The sequence below is a fragment of the Lactuca virosa genome, chromosome 3, assembly GCF_052849685.1.
Source record: "Lactuca virosa cultivar CGN04683 chromosome 3, Lactuca_virosa_CGN04683_v6, whole genome shotgun sequence".
Taxonomy (NCBI): Eukaryota; Viridiplantae; Streptophyta; class Magnoliopsida; order Asterales; family Asteraceae; genus Lactuca; species Lactuca virosa.
In genome coordinates, this window is record NC_136428.1 from 234,554,843 (window position 1) to 234,579,869 (window position 25,027).

General features: G+C 35.1%; 1 long non-coding RNA gene across 1 annotated transcript; it reads right to left on the reverse strand.

Moving 5' to 3' along the window:
• Positions 1–21,489: 21,489 nt before the first annotated feature.
• Positions 21,490–22,782, reverse strand: LOC145162867 (uncharacterized). Its single transcript, XR_013739398.1, has 3 exons — positions 22,675–22,782; positions 22,194–22,306; positions 21,490–21,577 (listed from the first exon to the last, which is right to left on the reverse strand). It is a non-coding gene; the product is annotated as an uncharacterized LOC145162867 (long non-coding RNA).
• Positions 22,783–25,027: the final 2,245 nt, after the last annotated feature.

A 25,027-nucleotide genomic window follows, 5' to 3' on the forward strand; every position in this document is an offset into this window, starting at 1 on the left:
AATAAAACTGAGGAATGATACGGAATACCTTATCTGCATATGAATCCAAGGTAGATTTTGTTAAATCTTGTTATTTTTATAAAATCTTTCTAACAGTAACATTAAATGAACTAAACCAAAATTATTCAGGTTCACAACACGTTTCTTGATCTTGAGGAGTCGAATATTCTTCGCTTGTATATGAGTGATGCAATAATAGATATATCTAAAGCCTGTGAAGCTTTTGAAGCAAAAGAAGCAGCACCATCTGTTGCAGGTATGGAGAGGGGTATTTCTGTCTTTTTTTTTCCATTTTTTGTGTTAACTTATAACGGATCCATACCATATGATGCAAATTATTAGGTTACTTGGAGCAAATTGGAGCATATATATATATATATATATATATATATATATATATATATATATATATATATATATATATATATATATTTCAAAACTTCAATTAAACAAACTACTTTTCGTAAAAATATTCTAAAACTTTTTTATTGTAATTTTATTGATTAAAATGCTAATATGCTTTCAAATGTTGTTGATTGATTAAAAATGTTGATTTCTATGATGGAGTAATGTTGATGGCTTGTATGGGTAATCTCTCTCTCTCTCTCTCTCTCGATAGAGAGAGAGAGAGAGAGAGAGAGAGAGAGAGAGAGAGAGAGAGAGAGAACCTGTTACAATGGATGCTGGTGAAAGATACAAATTATGATGCAAAGTATATGAAATATACAAATTATGAGGTTAGTCCCATGTGACTTTTATGATGCAAAGTATATGAAAGATACAAATTATGGTAACTTGTTTCTGTCTTTTCAGGACACTAACTATGTTTCAATTAAACGTGGGAGTCATGTTGTAGTTATGATTAACGGGTATGCAATGTAATCTCTCTTGCGTAGTTGCTTCTTTCCCTTTGATAAGTGGTATCTTACCCTAGCCTATGTTAACATTTTAAGGGAAGTCAGAACTCAGAAGCTATCTATATGCATATTGTTTTATCTTTCTCAAAGTAAATAAGATTGCTAATTATGTATTTCTTTTTGACAAATTGGATTTGTGATTTGAAAATTGTAAATCTCAGATTAGGGGGACACCTGTAATGGAACTGATGATTGCGGCTGGAAAGGTTGTTCCTATTTTGCAGCTGGAACATGGAGTAGCTGTTGTTAGAGTGTATACAGGGTCATTCATGACTTCTCTTGATATGGCAGGTTTGTTAAGTTCATTTTGTTTTCTGATGCAAAAAAAGTGGCTAATATCTTTGTGTTGTGTTAGAGCAAGCAATTCTACAACGATACACACTTATGCAAATATTTTCAATGCAGAGCAGGTTTTAATGGAACCCGGAACACCACATGGATCAAATATCATATCTCAAGTGCGGTCCCACATTCTTTGGATGGAGAAAAGGGTAATTTCGTCTTTTACAACTAACATTCCATGTTTGATTCTTCTAATAATTATATTAGCATATTATTTTTTTGACTTTTATTTGATCAGGTCACAAGAATTATCGGAGCAGGGGTTCATTAGTCTTAAAGAATTATGAAAGGCAAGATGCAACTCTACTTAGTTGGAATTTGATGTTTATCATCTTTGTGTATATCTTTTTAGTTTGTATAGCATTACATTGCAGAAGGTGTCCCTTAATAGCAATGTAGTATTAGGTTATATAGTTAGGGAAAACCTCTTAATAACAACGTACAATTAGATCCCCTTAATATCAATGTATTACAATTTTTTGACATGATGTTATTGGATGATACGCAAATGCGTGTCATCTTCATTTATGACATCGACTTCCTTGATACGCATTGCGTGTCATAAACACGCGCGTCGTAAGGTTACGACACGCAAATGCGTGTCGTCTTCCTTTGTGACAGGGCCTTCCTTGATACGCATTGCGTTTCATAACTGCGCGTCGTAAATGCGTGTCATAAATGCGCGTCGTAAATAGACGACGCGCCAAAGCGTGTCGTCTCTCGTTATGACAGGGTCTTCCTTGACACGCATTTGCGCGTTGTCTGAGCGTTTTATGACACACATTACGCGTCGTAAAAGGCTGTTTTTCTAGTAGTGGATATCGCTTGTGGTATTGTCATAATTAACCAAGTGAATGAAATTCTCATCACCAAGTTTCAAGTTGGACAGAAACTTAGAGTCATGCAATTCGAACTGTCTGATGCATGAGAGTATAGGTCATTGGAAAATTATGACTAACTCATTGATCACATGTTTATGTGAGGAAAATGAAGGACTGATGGATCTAGTACATGTTGATATGGACTATTCAGATTCACCACAAAGGACGATAGCTCTATTCGTCATGATTTACTGATGCTTCAGTAAACATTGTTATGTTTATAAGATTAAACATAATTCTGATACTTTGAAAAGATTCAAAAAGTAGCAAAACAAATAAGAAGAGTCTAGTTGGCAAAAGGATAAAAGTTTCTCCAATATGGAAGGAGAGGAGAGTACTTTAGTATCATGTTTTATGATCATCTTAATGATTTTGGATTTATATCACAACTGATCCTCGAAGAACATCTTAGTGTGATTGTATGACTAAGAAGAGGAATCGAATATTGTTGGAAATAGTTCGATCAAGAGATGAGTCATACTTCATTACAATCAAGTTTTAGAGTCATACTCTAGTAACTACAAATTATATCTTGAAACTCATTTCATACTAAGAAGTTTGAAAACAACTCGAAATATGTGCAGTAAAAATGTTTTCTTACCCTAGCAGATATAGAATTGGAGTTGTGATGTTTTCCTGAATCGAGAAACAAAAGATAAACTGAGACCTATTCTATGAAGTGTTTTCTTCTTGAGAATTCACACGAGTTAATCGAAAATAAAACTTTTAGTTATCAAGAAATGTTCCTTGAGAGAAAACTTATATGTCAAGAAGTCAGTGGGAGTCATATTAATCTTGAGAGTTTCAAGAGTCAATCGAAAATAAAACTTTTAGTTATCACTAGCACACGACCTGAGGTTGATAACCTATCGTGCTTGGTTGACACATTCTTCTTGATGTGCACTTCTAGTTGAGTTGGAAATGCTTATGAGTTATATGTTTTTCATTTAACTACAAAAGCAAAGCGTGTTGGTCAGTAAAAGTCGATTGATCAATATGGGTGACTTTCTAACAATACAGAAGCACTAGCCAACCCCTAAGCTACCATGGAGAAAGAAATTTAGAATAGAAAAGTTCAGTCCATGAAGGAAAGCTAAATTTGAATTTGGTTTTGTCGTAAACCTCTGGTTCCATCTTTTCTCCATCTTGGGAATACAGGGAGGATTAAAGTTTAATGGAGCCTAAGGTTGTCATATCGGTTTTAAGAATTTTGCTTCTCCCGGTACTCGTTTTAGTGTGGGTCGAGGTCTCAGGGACCATACTCATGATATGTTCAAAACTAAACTTGTGGAGATGATGGTTTTAGTTCAATAGGTCATGTCATTGATTGATGAGAATGAGACACTTCATTTGGAGAATCATGGTTTAGGACATGAATTTAAGAGGGAGTATGAGCTTATAAAACCATACATGGCTTTGTGTGGTGGTGTTTCTCGCAATGTTTAGACTTTTCTTGATCAATATGTTAATCTTGTGGAAAAAATGTCAAAATTTGAGAATGTTTCTCCCATTAGTGGCATGGTCCCTCAAGCTGATGTAGACAAGATGAAGGATGATTTGACTGTGTTGCTGAATGAGAAGGTTGTCCTTGAGAGTAAGTTGGTTGTTTATCATGATGTCGAGGAAGAAGTTTCTATGTTGAAGGCTACGGTGGAATCTCTTAGAGCATGGCGTTCAGATGTTGAAAGGTGACTTGAATGAATCTTCTCTGAAAAATACTGACTTGCAAGCAAGTGTGGTTGGGTTGGAGAACCGTGTGCGTAAGGCAGAGGAGGATATGTCATGGGCGTTTTCGAGTGGAATTACCAAGGTTGTGGATAAGAAAATTGATGATTCCTTGTTTATGACACTAACTGGGATGTTCAAACTATTTGTGTTGATTATGGTAGGAGGGAAGGTTGTGAGATGATGAATGTATAACATAACTTAGGGCTGTTTGCGACCGACATACCACTTTTTGATCCTACTCACGTCTAAAAAATGGAAGAAGAATTTTCTACTTTATTCTGTTGTAATTATTTATCCGAGTTCGGATTTCCCTTAAATGATGTGTAACAATTGCGGAGTCCGGTGGGTTCCCTTGGCGATAGTGGAGCGTCTACAAGCGGTGGAGGTGATGCTGGTGCGTGAACATTGGACCTTTGCTTTGAAGGATGTCTGTTGTTTTGCTATGTTGCGTTGTTACTTTTAAACTTATTGGTTGTCATCAGGTCGTGAACTGCTTTTTTTTTTTGTTTTATCGGTAGAATGTGGTTTGTATGAAATGTTTTTAGGATGTTTATGATTCTCCTATTGTGCTTGTGATACGATGTTGGTTTGCTTGAATGATGTATGGTCGGCCCTTTTAGTTCTCTTAGCCAAGCTTTGTAGTGTTTATGATCTCCATTTGTCATCCAATTGTCGAATTTCCTGATTTCCTTGATTAGGTCTACTTATTAGCCCAACAGATGTCCGTAAGTAATTGCAACCATGCTGATTCAACTACTTGATTAAAGGGATATGGATGTGTAGGTTATCTTGATCTCTTGACTTCGCAGGCGATGTTAGCTTAGTGGTGGGAATAAAAAAACCCATAATTATAGACTACTTTGAATAACCTTTGGAGGAAAATAGTGTTCCGAATTCCTTCTAGGTTGTGATTGGGTAAGTAAAGTTATTTCAAGGCGGGGTGGACGAGCTACATTATTCTTAGAGAATAGACATCTTAGGCTTAACAGGTAGCCTAGGTCGGAGTGTTGAATTTGACCTTTTGATGATTGTATTCGGTAGAAGAGCTTCATCATTTTTGGAGAATATAAATATTCTTAGGCAATGCAGGTAGCTGAGGTTGGAGTGTTGAACTCGACCTTTTGATGAATATAGTTGGTAGACAGATGTGGATAGCGACTCATCATGTCACTTTCTATTTCCCAGATGAGGTTCAGCCCATTCGTATGTTTCCACTGCACAAGCATCAAGTTGACCATCTTGCGTCGTAATTTCTTTTTCTTACGGTCAACAATTTCTTCACGCTCTTCGATTAACCTCTTATTTTCATCCATACTTAACTCCGAATGTGGAATTATATCGGGAACTTCTCCCGTGAACTTCCTCAAATAACACACATTGAAAGTGTTATGAATACCATCTAGTTCTTCTGGCAATTCCAGCCTGTAATCTTAGTTTCCAATCCTCTGAAGAACCTTGAATGGTCCAATAAACGTTGGACTCAACTTTCCTCTCTTTCCAAATCTTATAAGTCCCTTCCACGGTGAGACTTTGAGCAACACCGAATCTCCAACTTCGAAAGTCATCGGTCGTCGTTTCTTGTTAGCATAGCTCTTTTGGCGATCCTGAGCAGCTAACATCCTTTCCCTAATTACTTTTAGCTTTTCAGCAATCTAGTGGACTATTTCAGGATCAATAAACTGCTTTTCTCCGGCCTCAAGCCAACAAGACGGTGTACGAAACTTGTGACCATACAAATCTTGATAAGGTGCCATCTTAATGCTTGAATGGTAACTATTTTTGTAGGAAAAATCTACCAGGGGTAAATGATCATCCCAGTTACCTTGAAATTCTAGGTTACATGCTCTTAACATATCTTCCAGTGTTTGAATTGTTATTTCGCTTTGATCATCTATCTGCGGATGGTAGGCTGTACTTAAACACAACTTCGTACCCATTTCCACTTGTAGACTTTTTCAAAATCTTGATGTGAAACGACTGTCATGATCCGATACAATCGTTAATGGTACACCTTGAATTCTTACTATCTCCTTCACCTCAGCATTTGCAAGCTTATCCATAGACCATCTCTCATTGGCTGCTATGAAGTATGCACTCTTTGTGAACCGATCCACGACTACCCAAATCATGTGGTGATTGTTCTTCGTCCTGGGCAGTTTAGTCACAAAATCCATGGTGATGTCTTCCCATTTACCCATGGGTATAGGTAAAGGTTCTAAACTCCCATACGTTTTCTGATGATGTGCTTTAACTCTCGCACATGTTACACAATTGGCCACATAATTTGCAACATCTAGCTTCATCGTCGGCCACCGCCCACCAGTAGTAAGGTTTCAGATCCCTATACATCTTAGTGCTGCTGGGATGAATCGACTACATGGTCTTGTGAGCTTCTTCCATTAGAATATCCCTTATTCCTCCCATCTTAGGTAACCAAATTCGATCTTGGAATACCTTCAATCCTTGACTGTTTGTACCGAATTCCAACGTTTTGCCTAAACATTTTTCTTTTCGGTCATTTTTCTCTAAAGATTCTTCTTGAGCTTTCTTAATGCTTTCCACAATTGTCGAGACAACTTCTATTCTTAACTCTCTTGGCCTTTTTCTTTCGACTTAGAGCATCAACAATGACATTTACTTTACCAGGGTGGTAAAGTATATCGCAGTCGTAATCCTTGAGTAACTCTAGACAACGTTATTACGTCATATTCAATTCTTTTTTTATCAAAGAGATACTGGAGACTTTTATGATCAGTAAAGAGTTTGCACTTTGTGCCATAAAGATAATGCCTCCATATCTTTAATGCGGATTCTACTGCTGCCAACTCCAAATCATGAGTGGGGTAGTTCTTCTCGTGCTCTTTCAATTGTCGATATGCATATGCTATCACTTTACATCTCTAGGTTAGAACACAACCTAACCCAACTGCAGATGCATCGCTATAGACTGCGAAGTCTTCAACTCCGTCAGGTAAAGAAAGAATCAGTGCTTCACACAAATTCTTCTTTAATTTCTCGAATGCTTGTTCATTTTTCTCGCTCCATGTATATGTAGCTCCTTTATGGGTCAAAGTTGTCAGTGGAGTAGCTATTGATAAAAAAACCTTGGATAAACCTTCGGTAATATCCAGCTAAACCTAGAATGCTTCGAATCTCAGTGGGACTTTGTGGTTGTTCCCATTTCATCACAGCTTCAATCTTTGTCGGTTCAACCATTATTCCCTCTTGGTTAACTACATGACCCAAGAATTGGACTTATCGAATCCAAAAATCACATTTAGAGAACTTTGCATACAACTTATCCTTCTTCAAAACTTCCAATACTTCTCGCAAGTGCTTGCCATGATCCTACTGGCACTTTGAGTAAATCAGAATGTCATATAAGAACACTATTACGGATTTATCGAGGAATGGTTTACAAACCATGTTCATCAAATCCATAAATACTGATGGAGCATTGGTTAGTCCAAATGACATAACCAAGAACTCATAGTGTATGTATCTCGTTCTGAATACAGTCTTCTCAATATCTTGCTCGTTCACCTTCATCTGATGATATCATGACCTAAGATCGATCTTTGAAAAATAGCTCAAACTTTACAGCTGATTGAACAAGTCATCAATCCTTGGCAATGGATATTTGTTGTTCATCGTTTCCTTGTTCATCTCTCTATAGTCTATGCACATCCTCATGCTCCTATCCTTCTTCTTCACAAATAACATCGGAGCTCCCCAGGGTGATGAACTAGGTCTAATGAAACCGTTGTCCAACAACTCCTAAATTTGCATCATAAGCTCTTTCATCTTTGTCGGTGCTAATCGGTATGGTGCTTTCGCTATTGGTGTCGATCCTGGCAACAAGTCTATTTGAAACTCCACTTGTCTATCAGGGGCAATCCCGGAAGATCTTCGGGAAATTCGTCGGGATAGTCACACACCACTAGTATTCTTTATATCTCTTTCTTCTCCTTCTTTGCATCGATCATAAATGCCAAGTATGATATGCATCCTTTTGACAAACATTTTATGGCTTTCATCAAGGAAATGATTCCAGAGTTTACTCTACGTTTTTCCCCATACACCATAAATGACTCTTTTCCAGGTGGGTTTACTCTCACCATCTTCTTTCTGCATAGTATCTTGACATCGTTCGCACTAAGCCAATCCATTCCTAGTACGATGTCCAAACCATTGAACTCAATGGGTAGCAACTCCTCATGGAATTTATTCCCGTTCAAGTTGATGATGATGTTTTTAATGCAATCAATAACAGGTATGAATTTGCCACTCGAAACTTCTACAACTAGAGCATTATCAAGTTTTTCTACATGCAATGCAAGTCTTCTACCAAATTTATTCGATATAAAGGAGTAATTTGCTCCAGAGTCAAACAATATATTGGCAGGCAATCCATTTACAATAAAGGTACCTGAAGCGACATCTGCTTCATCCCTTGATGTTTCCAGGGTCATCTGGAATGCTCTTGCCTTTAGCCTCGGTGGAACATTAGGCCTTGCTGCCTCTTTCTTCTTCCGACAGTCCCTAGAAATATGCCCTTCTTCATTACATCCGAAGCACACCTTCTTGTTGAATGTGCACTCATTGGCGTAATGCCCAGACTTTCCACATTTGAAACAAGTCTCCTCCTCGCCCTATTTTCCAAAATGTTTCTGTTTGCACTTATCGCACCATTTTGCTTCACCTCCTCATTCTCCAAACTTATTAGAACCAGACTTTGAGAATTTTCTTTTCATGTTGGACCTTGAAGATCCATCAAACTTCCTTTTCTCTCCAACCTCAGCTCTCTCCATACCCTTTTCCCTTAACCGGGTCTTAAAATTCTTAGCTGCTCTAACGACTGTCTTCAAAGTGTTTTCCATTTTGATTGTTAGGCCAAAGTCTGATGGAAATCTGTTAGCAAACTTCTCTATCTTGGTGAGTTCAGTAGGCACCAAGTAGGGGAATAAATTCATCCTCTCGGTGAATGCAGTGACATAATCATCAACACTCATCTTCACTTTCTTCAGGTTATGAAACTCATTGTTTGGGTCTATCAGATGTAATTCTGAGTAGTACTGCATTTTTAACTGCTCCATGAATGCTTCTCAAGACATCCTTAGGGCTTCTCCCCGTGGCATTGTATCTGCCAATAACTTCCACCAGCTTAAAACGTCGGTCTTTAGTTGTCTGACTGAAAAGACGGTTTTCTGCTTGTCACTGCAGTTACAACTTTCAAATACCATTTCCATCTCAGAGATCCAATACATAATCTCCACTGGCTTTGGGCTTCCAGAAACACTTGGTGGCTTGGCACCCAAGAAGTTCTTATACATACGCTCATCTATGTCAATCCCCTATCCGGGTCGTTCCTCCTTATTGCTCGAGGTTCAACTTGACTTACAGTACGAATATAATTTCCTTCTTCTGACTGTTCAATGTTCAGCTCAGGTTGTACAATGGGTACGGTAGGTTCATCCCTATTATCATGCAATATTTGTCTCATCTCATCTCTTTGTTTAGCCATCATAGCCCGAATCATTGCTAGGAATCCTTCCATCGTGATTGGTTCGAGTGCAGCTGCTACCTCTAGTGCACGCTCAATCACAGGTCGCTGATTAGCATTAGCATTTCCATTAGTGTTTCAGAATCCGCTTCAGGTTCTTTCCATGTCGATCTATACACCAATATAGGCGAATTTAGATCTTTATTTTTGATAGACGTTTAAATCGTCCTAGTTACTCCGAAAAGTTACATGCAGGTTCTAATATCGTAGTCGAATGTTTAGAAATCTGAACACATAAAGTTTCCAGATCCGGTCGGCAACAGACCATAGATCCGATCAAATAATAGCATATAAGGCATCTTTATAGCTATAACATAAATCATTTAGCACATAAAAGTATTTTAGGCATCTTTCCTAAAATAAGCTAGTGCTTATGTCTAAAATATAGCAGACACTCACCTCACAAGCATCGCTTAGCATTCTAAGTTTAATTCTAGAAATACTACAAATTCCTAGTTCGCTTAAACTAATGCTCTGATACCAACTGTGACATCCCAAATTTCACGGCCAAAAAGACCGATTTGTTTATGCTTTATTTGAAAATCAGAGTATCCTTTTGAAGAAATATGTTGCGGAATTTGTTCCTAAAAATATGATAAGTAAATTATCAAAGCATTCCCGAAGGAATGGGTTTTAATTATATTAAAAACACTGGGATATCATTGTCAATACAGTACATAAGCATAAACAGAAATAGTACAAGCCTTACAACATCTATTATTCTAATGGCCTATAATCCATAGATCTCTCATCAGATCAACACTCTTGTGCTCTTTTTCCACTACCAGTAATGCAAGAAACTGAGTGGGTCAGGCTTGGGATCCTGGTAAACACATAGGGTTTTCAACCCACAATAATTAAGTTATTTAATTTCATCAAATCATTCAACCCGTTTACTCGCTCCCGTTATCCTCACTTTCTGTCCCTAAAGCATCTAATTCAAGGGACCTAGCCCAAGGATCATCATCGGGAAGACAATACTGCTTAGGGGATTCCTCACTAATATATGTTAGTAAGGGAACCATGAGGGGGATGGAGTACACCGGTGAACACATCGTTCATAAACACCTACAGGTTGCGAGCCTACCAGCGTTCCACTAGACTGTCTAGAATAGTCAGTGGTCGTCATCTATACTCCGCTAGATGACTAAATCAACTTAAACATCTAGGCCTCTCATCATTTATTTCATCATTTATATCATCTACCCATCTTTACCCATCATAATTATAGGTATAAAAGACATATACAATTTAAATCAAATAAAACATGTATATTTTGTTCATCTAGCATTGATACCAAGAACACAGATAATATGCCCACATAACACGTAATTTGTATTAAATACATCATATCTATGTGTAAAATGAAAGTAACTATGCACTCACTTGTTAAAGTGAGCACTTCACTTCTAACAATTTTATTTTCCTTCGACGAAAGCTAATATCACTATGACTAGATTTTAGTCTAATATTTATTACGACTGATTATTAGTCTAGGCAATATTGTTTTTCTTGTATTATATAAGTGTTAAACAATACTTTTCAACTACTATGTACAGACAAGGGCCAGACATGAAACACCGGTGGACAAGACCATTTTGGCATTTAAGCTGTTCTTAAATCCAACAACCCTATGCGGCCCTTCAAACAGGATTCCCCGTAACGCGAGCAGTTAAAAGGTATTATAATAACACTTTGTATAATTTATAATATTTAGCACATATATTGTTTATAGGTTCATAATAACGATAATAAACTTAAACATAAGTTATACTTAAAGTAGGGTAAGCATAACTCACTTACAGGGGGTTTAGCTAGGAGTCAGGCTCTACGGGGGCAGAACATTTTGAGCCGAAAGCTCTTCTTCTCGGAGCCTTCTGGCGCTCTGGGACTCGCCTCTTGCACTTGGGAAGTAATAGGGAATGGGAGGGGTTAAGAGGGATGTTTGAGAGAGAAATAATGGGAAAGGTGTGACGAAATGAGGTGATCCTCGCACCTATTTATAGTTTGAGGCTTCAGACTATGCTAGGCGTAACCTCGGAGTACGTTGCGCGTACTCAGTACGCTACACGTATGAGGCTCTACGCTGTGCGTACGAGGGCCAGGTGTCTGAATCCTATACGAAGCCGTGGAGAGAAAGCGAAGGTCAGGATTCGGCCACGTGTCACCCTCGCATCCTTCCATAACTTAATGAACTTCTAAATTCCGTAACTTTTGCATACGAGCTCCATTTTATACGTTCTTTAGATCCACGCGTAGGTAGCGACGTGATCAATAACTTTCATTTGGACTCCGTCGGCTAATTTTGACGTTACTTTTAAAGTTATATTTTAACAGGCTTAGATAGATAAAGTACGTTAAAAATTAACGTGATCTTTAATTCTCATTTAGATTGTGTCGGCTAAAAATCGATCGATTTAAAATTCGATTTCCGGGCTATGCACTGCTATGCTAAATCTTAGAAAGATCATAACTTCCTCATATGAAGTCAAAATTTTACATTCTTTTTATGTACGTTCTCAGTTTAACGTATACTAAGACTTTCGTTTAGGTTACTAAGGCTAAAAAGAAGTTTATCAAAATTCACTTTTTACGATACACAACGTCGTGTCGGTTTAGTCGTAAAACTTCAACGGGTCATAACTTCTTCGTTATATGTCGGATTTCAGCGTTCTTTATATCCCCGAAATCCTTGTTATGACTACTTCAACTTTCTTCATAGATATTGTGTCTATCTGTTATTTTATTTTTGATGCATATTTTTATTATTATTTTATTACATCGTTATAAACAGGTATATTGCACATAAATCACATAATACTCAAGTAATTCTTCTTTATTACTTCAAAATAGGTTACAATTGTTGACCCTAACTATTACATCATACTAATGCTTAGCCAGAAACACAGGCGTTACAATCTCCCCTAACGTTTTCGTCATCCTACGCAATCTGTGTGAACTTCTTTCCCTCATTACCTTGCTTTTCGTAAGTGGACTTCTGTTACCAATTCCTGCATGCGTCTTCGTATTTTTTGTCATAGCTGTGTTATTTATGGTAAGTACTATTGTAGATCTTATTCCCGCTACTTCTCCTTCTGTTCCAACTATGTTTTGCTTCGAATCTTGTGGGGCGACTGGTGTGATGCTGATTGTCCATTTATATTTCTTGACAACTATATACGTACTTCCTTTGGTGATGTCCCATGATGCCCTATTCACTAATAATTGTAGGGCTTGCTTTAGATATTTGTTTTCTTCAGTCTCCTCTTCAGCCGAAACTTGCTCATCGATTAACGTGTGTCAAGTGATGTTTCTATTCAATTCCAAGGCCTTAAGGTAGTTAAGGTTACAGTTGGTATTGTGTGTATCTTTAATTTTTTTCTCTTTGCCCCAATTTTATCTTTTTCTATATTATTCCTACACCCGAAACTAAGTGGAATTTGACCACCCCATGGATTTTTGATACTATGAATTTGAATTTACGCATCGTTTTTCTCCCGAATATGATGTCGTATGGTGAACATGCATTTATGAGGACAAAACGCACGAGCTTGGTATTATTTCTCTCATTTTTATACTCAATAAGGATGAGTGGTAGTGTGATTACCCCTTCTGGCCACACATTATGGCCTGCAAATCTTATCAAGTGATTCTCGGGCGGTTCCACTTTGTCTTGTAAATATCCTGGTAACTGCTTGAAAGACTGCTTGTACATGACGTCTGTGGAGCTTCCGCCATCGATATATATGTCACTGACATAATTTTTCCCATCAGTCTACCGATTACAATTGTTTCATCTCCTCTATGGTTGTCGCAAATGTAATCCCATTCATCGAATGTGAATCTATAGTTTTCCTATTACCCATGTTCTTCGTTCCAGTCAGCGTACTGCAACATGAATATTTCGTCTTTCTTTTCATTCGTCACTTTTGGTTTAGGGGACCGTATATAGATGTTGGAATGTTACGGTTTGTATGTGAAAAATGATTCGAGTAAGACTGTTTCGTACCCTGATACCTTGTTCCTTCGGGTATATGTCCCCTTATGTAAGGTACTCAGTTGACCTTTTCCTTCTGGTCGGTTTTGAACTTTTTGGATTCTGCAGCTTCTTGTTTCATATACCGATGAACACTTTGCATCATTTCTTTTCTAGAGGATGGTTGTTTGCTCACTAGTTTTTCAAATAAGGCCCCTGGGCGCAAACCATATATGAAGGCAGTGATCACCATGTTGTCCGCCTTTCTAGTGTATTAAATGTTGCCTTGTTAAATCTTCGTATGAAAGAACTTAGAGGCTCATCTTTAAATTGACTAAACCCAAGAATAGCTTTTGTATCTTCCATGTATTTCCTTTGTTGGATGAAATGTCCCGCAAGTTCTTCCCTCAGCTGATCAAAATCTTGTATGCTTTTTGATGGTAAATTTTGTACCATAATTGCGTTGCGCCAGACAAGGTGGTCAGGAAGAATATACACTAGTATTTTACATCTAGGTAGCAAGTGTCCATTTTCCATCTATAGTTTTCAATATGGTCATCTGGGTCTCCTGTTCCGTTATACATCTAGGTAGCAAGTGTCCATTTTCCATCTATAGTTTTTAATATGGTCATCTGGGTCTCCTGTCCCGTGATCTCTAGTATATTTTCTCCCACTGGTAATTGATACTCCCATATACTTCTTGATAAAAGTGAGTTAGCTGACCTCAAGACCCATCTGTTGATTGCATCTCCATTTGTAATATGTTTTCTATTGTTCGCTAGTTGTGCAATGTTTTGTTTTTGGGGGTGTTGGTTGTTCTCCTGGTGTAGGTTTTAAAGCATATGTCGTTTGGTGTTGAGGAGGCCGATATGCTTGGTAGTTTGCATACGGAAATGGTGATGGAAATGGTATGTATAGCTGTATGTTCTGATGGGTTGCTATGATGTTTGTAAGTTGTTGTTATAGCAAAGGTGGTGACGTTTTTACCATCACATTATTGTTTCTAGTGGTTTGTTGCATGGACCTCCCAGGTACATTTCCCCCGCCTATGCTTGAACTACTAGCTGTTTCCAACGTGACTGAAATTGCTTGTTTTGTTTTCTTGGCTCTTTCCTATCGTCCAGTCGTTGGCTTCTATATTCTGCTCTTCTTCTGGTCAATTAGCAATAGGTGTGTGTTGTTGAGATGAAGATGTTACAAGAGGTTCAGTAGTTGGAATCGTTGGTGCGACTGGTGAAAAGGCATGAATCAAGTTGATTTGGCTAAAAGGTGTGTCAGTAAGAGGGCACGAAGTTTGTTGTTTTTCTTGCATGGTAATATACGGATGGCAACAATGTTGCTATATGAAATCCTGAATGCGTTTCTAGTTATCCTGATGCATGCTTCCTCCAATGAGCATTCTTAGTAACACGTTGCACGAGATTTGACAAAAATGGGTTAGAAAGCTATACTTGGGAGGGACCCCGATATTGCTCTCTGACGCCAAAGTTAAGAGTGATGTTTAGATTATTAGTTTAGAGTGGAGTAAATATGTTTTGTGATTACTTACCTTTCCTGGGCACATGAAGTCTTGTTATATAGTTAGGCTTTAAACCAGTCTAAGGTTTCTCCTCCCGAGTCTTGCTTTGGTCCCTAGGTTGCAAGGGTGAGACCTTTTAAAGTAAAATAAGCTTGCTCCCCCCTTTTTCGTGTTTCCTAGGATGTTTCTTTATATTTTATGTTCATAAGGCAAGGTGATTCTTTGTGTACGTGCTCGGTATTCGTTGATAGGTTGAGTATCATTTTCACGGTTTGTTACTAGGTTGGATATTTAGGCTGGCCTGGTATTGTTTGGGCTGACCTGGTCTTACTTGGGCTGATGCCCATAACCTATTAGTTATATGTACTCATACATGGAATTCAAGACTTAGAAGAGCAATACTAATGAGGGTTTATGGAAGACTTAGCAAATTCTTCAGGTTGTATAATTCTTTCCATTTTACTATGACGATGATATTATTGTTATAACGCCAAACATTTGCAAACTCTAATAAATATTTGAAAAGGTTTTTTTGGAAAATTGTATTTTGAGCATGATTATATTATAATGAGATTTGAACAACAATGGTATTTAATTTATTTAAATATAGGTGTTACAGATCAATTCCCTAATAGCGGGACAAACTTAATTTAGCCAACTTAACCCCTCGAATTTAATATGATAGATTCTATCCCTTTCACATAAATTCTGATTTGCATTTTTTTATCTGAAACCCTTATCTTAAACATTTTTTTAGGAAATTTTGTTTTGGAGGAAGAGGGCCGCAACATTCAAGCATTGTAATTATTGGTTTTTTCCTAGCATAGATGACAATAGCATTAAATCTCTTACAAATACCATTCACCTCTTGCAACACAACACCTACCTGTTAGGAAAAAAAAGCTATTGACTACTTTTAGGCTCCATTTCCATGAGATAGACATGGGAAGTTGGAATCAACAAGTCAATCTATACCATAGCAATCTTAAATCTTTGTTGCAAGGAAGAATTACATGTTTTACAAATTAGGTTGTAAATTGGGCACCACTAAACCTTTTCTTTAAAATTCAGAAAATGTATTTTGCACACTATCTATGCTCATCATTAGGTATAATTCCCTAACAGCCTCAATTAGTTTTTGCAATAAATTATGATTTCTTTGTTTGAGACCATAACCAGTATTTCTTGGGTTGTCCCTCCTAAATATTGGAGTGGTGAAGATGTAGAGATAGTTTTTCTAGTGATTTCGCCACTCTTTCTTTTTGGATTAACAACATGAAGTGCATGTAGGATCTGACCAGCAGAAATGGATGGGATAATGCTAGAAGTGGATTTTGGTAGATAAGACATTTTAGCACAAAAAAGGTGTAAATGATTGAAAATCAAAAGAAAAACTTTGAGAATAATCTTAAGAAAAAGCATAATAACATCACTTGTCCCACAAATGGCACCTAATTGTTTTGGTCAAAAATTGGTAAGCTAATTTCATAACCAAAATTAGTAAGTGTGGTGTGATGCTTAGAGTAAAAGGTTTAAGTGTAAAGTGCTTAAGATCTTGAAATATGTCGAAGATCTTTTTAGTGCCCAATATCATGTGAAGAAAACTATAATATTCTGAAAACTCTTCATCATTATTGATTTTTTTCTTTATAAATTTTTATTTGTTTTGAACGTTAATAAGTGTGTTTGCAATAAACGGGAAAAAATAATTTTTAACGTTGTGAAATGAGTGAATTTAGGTAATAAATCGTAACATACTAAAAAAGATACCAATATATCACATAATATCTAGTTTGTTTTAGTAAGACTGCGACAATGAAATCAGAGAAACAATCAAGTAAGTTTGAGAAAATGTTGTAATCGATTAAATGATAGTAATCAAATGAAAATCAATCCTAGAACACATACATGTACGAGGAAAGCCCTTAATTCTTTTGAATCTCTAGCATAAAACCTCGGACTGTGATTAAATCACTTACCTCGGCATAAAAATGTGATTGCAAGTGATAGTTGATCGTGTTGCAAGTGTAAACGATCTTACTTATCGAGAGAAAAAAGATGAGAGTAGAAGAGAAAATGTGTGTGTGAGTTGTGGATCAGATAGGCTTGTATACCTATACATATTAACAAACATTCCTATATTATAGGGATCTTTCTAGATCCATGCTTGACCTGACTTTCTCGAAGGACTTCCATGTTCATTAGGCTCTGACCACGTGCTTTTGACTTGGTATATTCCTTTCTAGTTAATTCCATGATACATGCATAATTTATTACAAGAAAAACAAAGGTTGTCCCAAGATAGTGATTAAATCTAAGATCTTGGGCTACCCGAGATGTTAGTATAAGTTCAAAATATTCAAAGTGGCAAGATAAAAATTCAACCCGTAAGAGTGCTCACATAGAATTCGTACCAAGGTCAATTATGTGTAGTAATCACTAAGCAGTACAAATATTTTAGGCATGCACGATTGAATACTGAATCCCCTTTATGAAATTAATTGCATCAATTGTTAGTCTCCCATCGCATGACAAATTTCTTCATTAGAGTAATCGCCGCCACCACCCACCGCTACAACTATTCTTCTTCAACATAATTTCTCAAACCACAACCACTAGAGTAGTGACCCAACGCTGAAACACTGTAGGGAATGTGGATAATATGTATTCTACGTGGTTTCAAATTTGGTTGGTTCTATTTGTTCTTGTGGTCATGGAGGTTCCTTTACGATGACTCCAGGGTTGTCGTACGTGTAAGCTGTCCGGACATCATCATTGAGGTAAACCCTTCTTTCCAGAAAAATGTTCCACACTGAAGTCATTTTCTATTTCGTGTGTGCTTGCTAAATAATAAGCGGGTCAAAGGTTGTACAAGGAAGTGATTTTACATGAGAAATAAAGATCTCAAAGAGTCATTTATAACCATTATGAATGAAATTTATAACAAAACCATATCAAGTGAAAGTATAAGAATCAAAGGGAAAACTTTAAGCTTTCAAAATGCAAGGTGAGGAAATGTCCTTAAGGATACCAATGCCCACGATGAAATCGAAAGTATGAAGAAGTTTGAAGTTTCTTAGCGGAGAATCAAAAAATATTAGTCAAGATCATGGACTTAGAAGCATAGGTACCAATCAAGAATTTCAGATAACTCGGATCACAGTTGCATGGTTGAAATTGAGCAATCATGAAGTTTCATAGATGCTAGGATGGAGTGGGGGGTTTATGAAAATTTTAGTAAGTATTGGAATGCTTGTCTCAAGTGATTTTGAGATCTTCCATCCGATAGGATTTCTGAAATACAATGTTTGAGGATTTTTTTTTAAATCCTTAGAGTTAACAATATATATGATATTTGAACCCAACATATGATTACGATGGAACTTACGTTGTGTTTGACTCGCAAATAAAAAAGTAGTTTTTTTCTTAAAAGTTATCTCAAATAGTTTATCAAAAAAACTAGTTTATAGGCAACTATAAAATATTTTTATAAAAACTAGTTTATAGGCAACTATAAAATATTTTTATAGACTCAGTAAATATTAAATTACAATAAATTCAACAAAAACTTATAATCTAACTTAGGGAAACTAGCACAAAAGTCACTAAGTTTACATCAAAATTCTAATTTGACACTGTGTATTTTTTCTCAAATTTGATATTGTGTTTTCTAATTTGATACAATTTTGACCATTCGACCGGTCAAACATGTGGTCTGCTGATGTGACATGATGACGTATCAGTTTTGATGATGTGACATGCTGACGTGTGAAAATTGAAAATTGTTCACAAACGACACTACGTTTTTTATTTTTTTTTTAAAAATTTTGACACAAAGTTTTTTATTTATTTCCAATTTTGTTCAATGTTGACAATTTTTCATTTCAAACCATATAATTTTTTTTATATTTGAAACCGTATAAATACATTTTTTTCATTTAAAACCGTATTTTTGTATAAATACAAGGTTTATTTACTTTCAAACCATAATGTTATGTATCAATATGTATTAGTTATATTATAACCGTATTTTACATGAAATACACCACTTTAAAATGAGTTTAGAGGTGTTAAGGGCACAATCAAATAAAGTAATTTGATTTTGAATTATCCTAAATATGGTTTCGTGTTACTTCGTCATCATGTCATGTAAGCGCCACATAACCAAATAGTGCATTACAAATATAGTTATAATAGAATTAATACATGTATATACATAACATTATGGTTTGAATGTAAAAAACCTTATATTTATACAAAATATTGTTTTTAAATAAAAAAAATATATTTATATAGTTTCAAATGTGTGTGTCTATATATATATATATATATATATATATATATATATGGACACGATTTCATATAAAACAAAAAAATGATGTCTGATTTGGAACAAAAAAACTGAGTGTCAAAATTAAAAAATAAAAATAAAACTTAGTGTCGAAATTGAAATAAAAAATGATGAAAATTTAGTTTCTTTTGTAACATTTTTTTTTTTCAATTTTGGCAAGTTAGCATGTCACATCAGCAAAACTGACACGTTATCATGTCACGTTAGCAGACAACCGGTTTAACAGGTTAAATGATTAGAACTATAACAAATTGAAAAACACAATATCGAATTTCATAAAAAAAAAACGCATAATGTCAAATTATATTTTCAGCGTAAACTTTGTGAATTTTATGCTAACTATCCACTAAGTTATACATAAAAAAATAAAAAAATAAATAAAAAGTTAATTCAAAATACTCTTCGATCCCCTCTAAATTACACAAACCAAACACCTCTAAGTTTCTATATATGATTAGTTTAATAAATTGCTCTTTAATAAGGTTATAGAACTGTTTTTTCCATTATTTATAGCTGTTAAATGATAGTGGCATAAAAACAAAAGTGACAACATGGTCAATGAATTAAAATAGTTGATATTTTAAAACAAAGATTAGAACACTGACACGTCCATAAACAAAGATAAATGAGTTGTATTGTTTGCATTACACGTTGTATCATGTTTAGTTAACGGTCTATTGGGTACTTATAGTCAATTTTTTTATTATTAAATAATGATATCCGAAACTTTAATCGGTTTAGGCATTTTATCAATAACAACTTTTGTTCTTAATTAATAAACGTTGTCATTATTCTTTTAAGATAATATAATAACAACATACCAAAAAATTTTAACCCAACAATATCCAATACTTTTTAAGATTAAAGGTTGAGTTTAGGTGGTAGGTTTAGAGTGGTTTATATATATACTAGTGAATTTTAGAGGTCCGTGCTGAGCACGGCCCACAGAGGGTAATTTTGGAATTTAAAAATAGTTTTGCAATGTCTAATTTTAAAGGGTTTCAAATGAATTAGATTTTGTTAGAAGCCTACTTTTCATGTTTTTAGAGATTCAACTTCAAAATACAAAAAAAATGGATAATATAATTAATTTGCTACAATGTAAAAGAACAAGACAAAGTACAATTTGGAAAGCAATATGTAACTATAACAACGTGCTTCTAAAATACAAAGCTTTAATAAGAAAAAAATGAAATATACAAAAACTGAAAATAATTTATAGAAGTTCTATTACATTTTTGTGTTGGTAATGGTTTTTATTTACTTTTTATCTTCTTTATTGATATCTGTGTTGCATAGTTAAATCTTCCCCAATATATTTTCCTACTAATAATCCATCCAATTTAAAATCGAGCTTCTTCATGACAACATTTTGGTAGTTTGAGTTCTATCGTTATGATCTCTTTTTTCATGACACCGAGTGCAACAATGTCTCATTTCCATTTAGCCAAATTGTTGGTTTTTTTTTCAGAAAAACTAAGCAATATTAACATATAAAATATTTATAGGGTCAAAAATAAAAAAAATATAAAAGAAAAAAGAAAAGAATTCATAGATGTTCTTCTCTTGAAAGGGAAAACACTATATAAACATTAAACATTCATGCAACATGAAGGGAAATAATTGACTTAGTTGAGGAAGAATTCCAAGTTTGTCCATGTTTTTAAATCATTGACTTGTGAACCTTTTATGGTAAATTGTCCGGAAAACTTGACTGTGAGTCCAGGTTATATGGAAAATATTCCAGACTTTGCTAGCAGGTAATATCTCTATTTGAACAACTGTCATTACAAACAAGTTACAGTGAAAATGAAAATGTATTAGCCTTTTATTTATTTGCTATTTCAGATGTTGAGGTATTATAATGGAACAAATAATAATAATAATAATAATAATAATAATAATAATAATAATAATAAAGAGCATTCACCTTCCAGCATAACTTGCAAAGATTCAGGCTGTACAGCTTAGTAGATACCCTGGCTTATAAAGTAACAAACTTTGTGCTTCCCGAATACTTGTATCACCATCAGTTCCCTTCCTCTCTCGGAAAATTTGACAACAAATTACACCTGAACTAAAAATTTGATAGATAAAAATATTAGCAAAATTCATGGTAAAATAGCTATAAAAAGTTGTGAAAAAGATTAAGAAAAGGTAATATAACAAATTCAAGAGGTACGACATACCATTTGTTTTTGGAACGCCAGTGTTATGCCATGCTGAGGAAAGGATGATGAGGTTGACCATGACAGCATGCAGCCTACCATCAGATGTCCGAGGCGTAAGGGGGAAAGCAACTGCATTGACTCAAAATCCATCACTATAAGTGGTTGGTGGGAAAGCTGCTTATCGACGTAGACATCGATCTCATCATTTTTTTTATCCAAATCTCTTGCACCGTGCACCCAAGTTAAATTAACATTCTTTCAATTAAGAAACCTAACAATTAAAATTTGATTTTCAACAAAACCTAACATAATATTAACTACTTAAGACTAACAAGTAATTGAAATCCAAATTTTAGTTGTTAGGTTTCTTAATTGAAAGAATGTTAATTTAACTTAGGTGCGCTGATTCGGATGAAATAAACTATGTTTAGCTTCTAATTATGATATAAAATATTTTTCTATGGTCATTAGAACCATGGATCAAATTACTCAAACCCCCAATTATCTCTCTCCCCAAACCAACACATTAGCATAGAGAAAGAAGCCTAAATTTAAAAGACATGTTTCAATGTGATTTCCAGATTGAAAAACCAAAAGTCCTTTTAATTGTTTCCATTAAACCCTAGTTCATGTTTTGTTACTCCATAAGTAAATTTATCTACAAAAATAAAAAATTAAGAGCAACAATAAAATTAACTTCAAGAAGATCTCATAAAATTTGTATGTGAGAGCAATATATGTTTACCTGTACATGGAAAATTAGGGATTTGGGGCAAGAGGGTTGGTTCAAAATCATCTTCAGGCTTCTTTCATCCGATTCATTGATGATGTAACTTACTAACGTTTCATGTTTCCAACCTTCAAAGGTCATCAAGATCAATCAACATGAAAAAAGAGAAAAATAAATGTCAGCAATGGACATCAAACCGGTAAATCACCTGTTAGGGTCAAATAAAGTTTATTTTATATATTATTTCCTTAAAAAGTATATTTTGCAAAAATATCTCTAAATAGCAGTTTGAAAACATCATATTAGTTTTACATTCGATTCTTAAGAACAATAACATAAAAAATCAAATATTGACCTTCTCCTTTAGAGGAAATCTAATATTCTATTGAATCTTTGGGAAACAAAAACTGGTTAAAACAACATTAACCAATAAAGATTATTCTTTTAACTTATACTAAATATGAAATAGAATTAGAATAGTTTTTTTTTTGCTCACCTGTTACTAAGAACGGTAGCCAGAAATGTCAGTTGTCCCGGACAGAGGGTAGGAATAAACCATTACCAGCCCATTAAATACAACTTCAAATCAGTCATGAGGATTAGAAGAAGCATGCTGTCAATTGAAGCTAGTTACTGCACTTCCAAATCAAAATATTTGTAACCAAACAAGAATGTTATGAAAAATATAAAAATGAAAAAACGAAACCCTACGTTGAAAAAAAATGAAATTGTGAAAGGCAAACAGATACTTTTCTTTCTTCAAATTGGCAAGAAACTTCCATATTTCAGTTAGCATGAAGGCGTAACAGTTTGAAGTCGCTTTGTTCTGGTTACCTCCTACCTCCCCTGATGATTCTTTCCCCTCCGACCACTGTTTGGTTATTAACAATAACCCCTAATCAAATAGAATATAAAGATGAACCGAATCAAAACAGATAAAAACAATATATGAGTTACTAAACCCTAACCAAATTTCTAGAGAACAGCGGAATCAATTAGTGGATTAGGCATCGTCTTCTACTTTTGCACCAAATAGAATCACAAAGTGAAATACGTTTTGTGGTAACTACAAGAACAGATAGCATATATATCATCTTACAAAGTGAAAGCAAATTTTTTTTTATCCTTTAGTCTAGTGAACAAGATAAAAGACATTGGTCCAACAAAGAACCGATATCACATCAGTCTGTTACTATGACTTCGACAAAGAAATTACCTTCAATGTTTGAACCATGAATCGCTGGTTTTCATTCCCCTTCAAGACCAATCCCTATGATACCTAATAAATAAGGGATATCAACTGTGAAGCACCAACATGCAAACCCTTGAATTTGCAAGCATCATAAAGTATAAATAATACAATAATAAATTGAATTCAAACCTCACCTGAAGCGTTGTCTAGAGAGAAGTAGCAAAAAAAAATAAGGAGACGAAATCTTTATATATATGAAAATCAATATAAAAAGATTACATTGAAATCCACATAAGGAGGAGGCGACTGAAGTTATTAATAGACGGTATTAACAGAGGGCGAGTCGGCAAACAGAAGTACAGGTAGTAAGGGCACGTTCATCGGCGCTTCAAACCAAGAAGCTTTGGGGAAACACTCCACCGTCAAGAAGGAAAGCCCACCGCCAGGTCGGTATTACCTGATTTAGGGTGAGTCAGCAGCAAAGAATTAAGAAGAGGTGTCGATTAAAGGGGATCTGAGAGTGGAAAGCATCACTGGGAGAAACTACACCGACCACAAGGAAAACCCACCACCAAGTCTTCCATCTCAACGTGATGTCAGGCTGACCGGAAGCAAGCAGGAAGGTAGCTTTCATCAGCAAACGACGCCGTTTCGTGAATCCCATTATCATGTGAGGCTAATGTAGGGTTGAGCGGAGTTAAGCACGCAAACAGTCAACTTACCTCAGGATGACGGAGTCATGAGGGTGCTCATCGACGTGCATACCTTAATATTGCAGAAGAGGGTTTCACATATATATATATATATATATATATATATATATATATATATATATATATATATATATATATATATATATATATATAAAAGGAATTGTTCAATAGAGAACCAATATGAGTGAAGGAACCAATGAACCTATTAATATGGTTGGATCAAAAAATTAAAAACCATTGGATTTGAGTTGTAAAAGTGTGAAAAACAATAGTGTGCAGCTAATTATAACCAAACACGGAACTTAAGGGGGCATTTTCGTCAACCTAAAACTTATTAACTCTCACGGTGAATTAACGACGTTAGTTATTATTCATCTGTATCACATCTCAGTGAAATCGATTTTACCCTCTCATTGAAAGCGATCTTTTACTTCACCGACGAACATCGATTTCAAACGCATCGCCGATGACGATTTCAATCTAGAAGGTATATTTGGCTGCTATTCAACTCCGATTATCTCATTTAATGCATTTTAAACATTAAATTATTTGATTGATAAATTTTAAAACCAAAAATCTAAACTATCTGTTACATAATGTATTCGATGAATCGGTGAATACGATTTTATTAACAAAATCGTTTTAGACTGATTTGAAACCCTCAAATGATGAACTTTTGTGAATTTGTATATATAATGAAAACCTAATGATTTAAATTTCTTCAAATCGATACATAAATCATGAATATCTATATTACAAACCGTAATTTCCTCAAACTTTGTGAATCTAACTCGAATATGAATCTATTAACTAAATCGAAACCCTAATTTTATGAAATTTTGTGAATTTGTATAATTTCCAAAAACCTAATAATTTAAATTTCTTCAAATCGATACAGAAATCATGAATATCTAAATTACAAACCGTAATTTCCTAAAACTTTG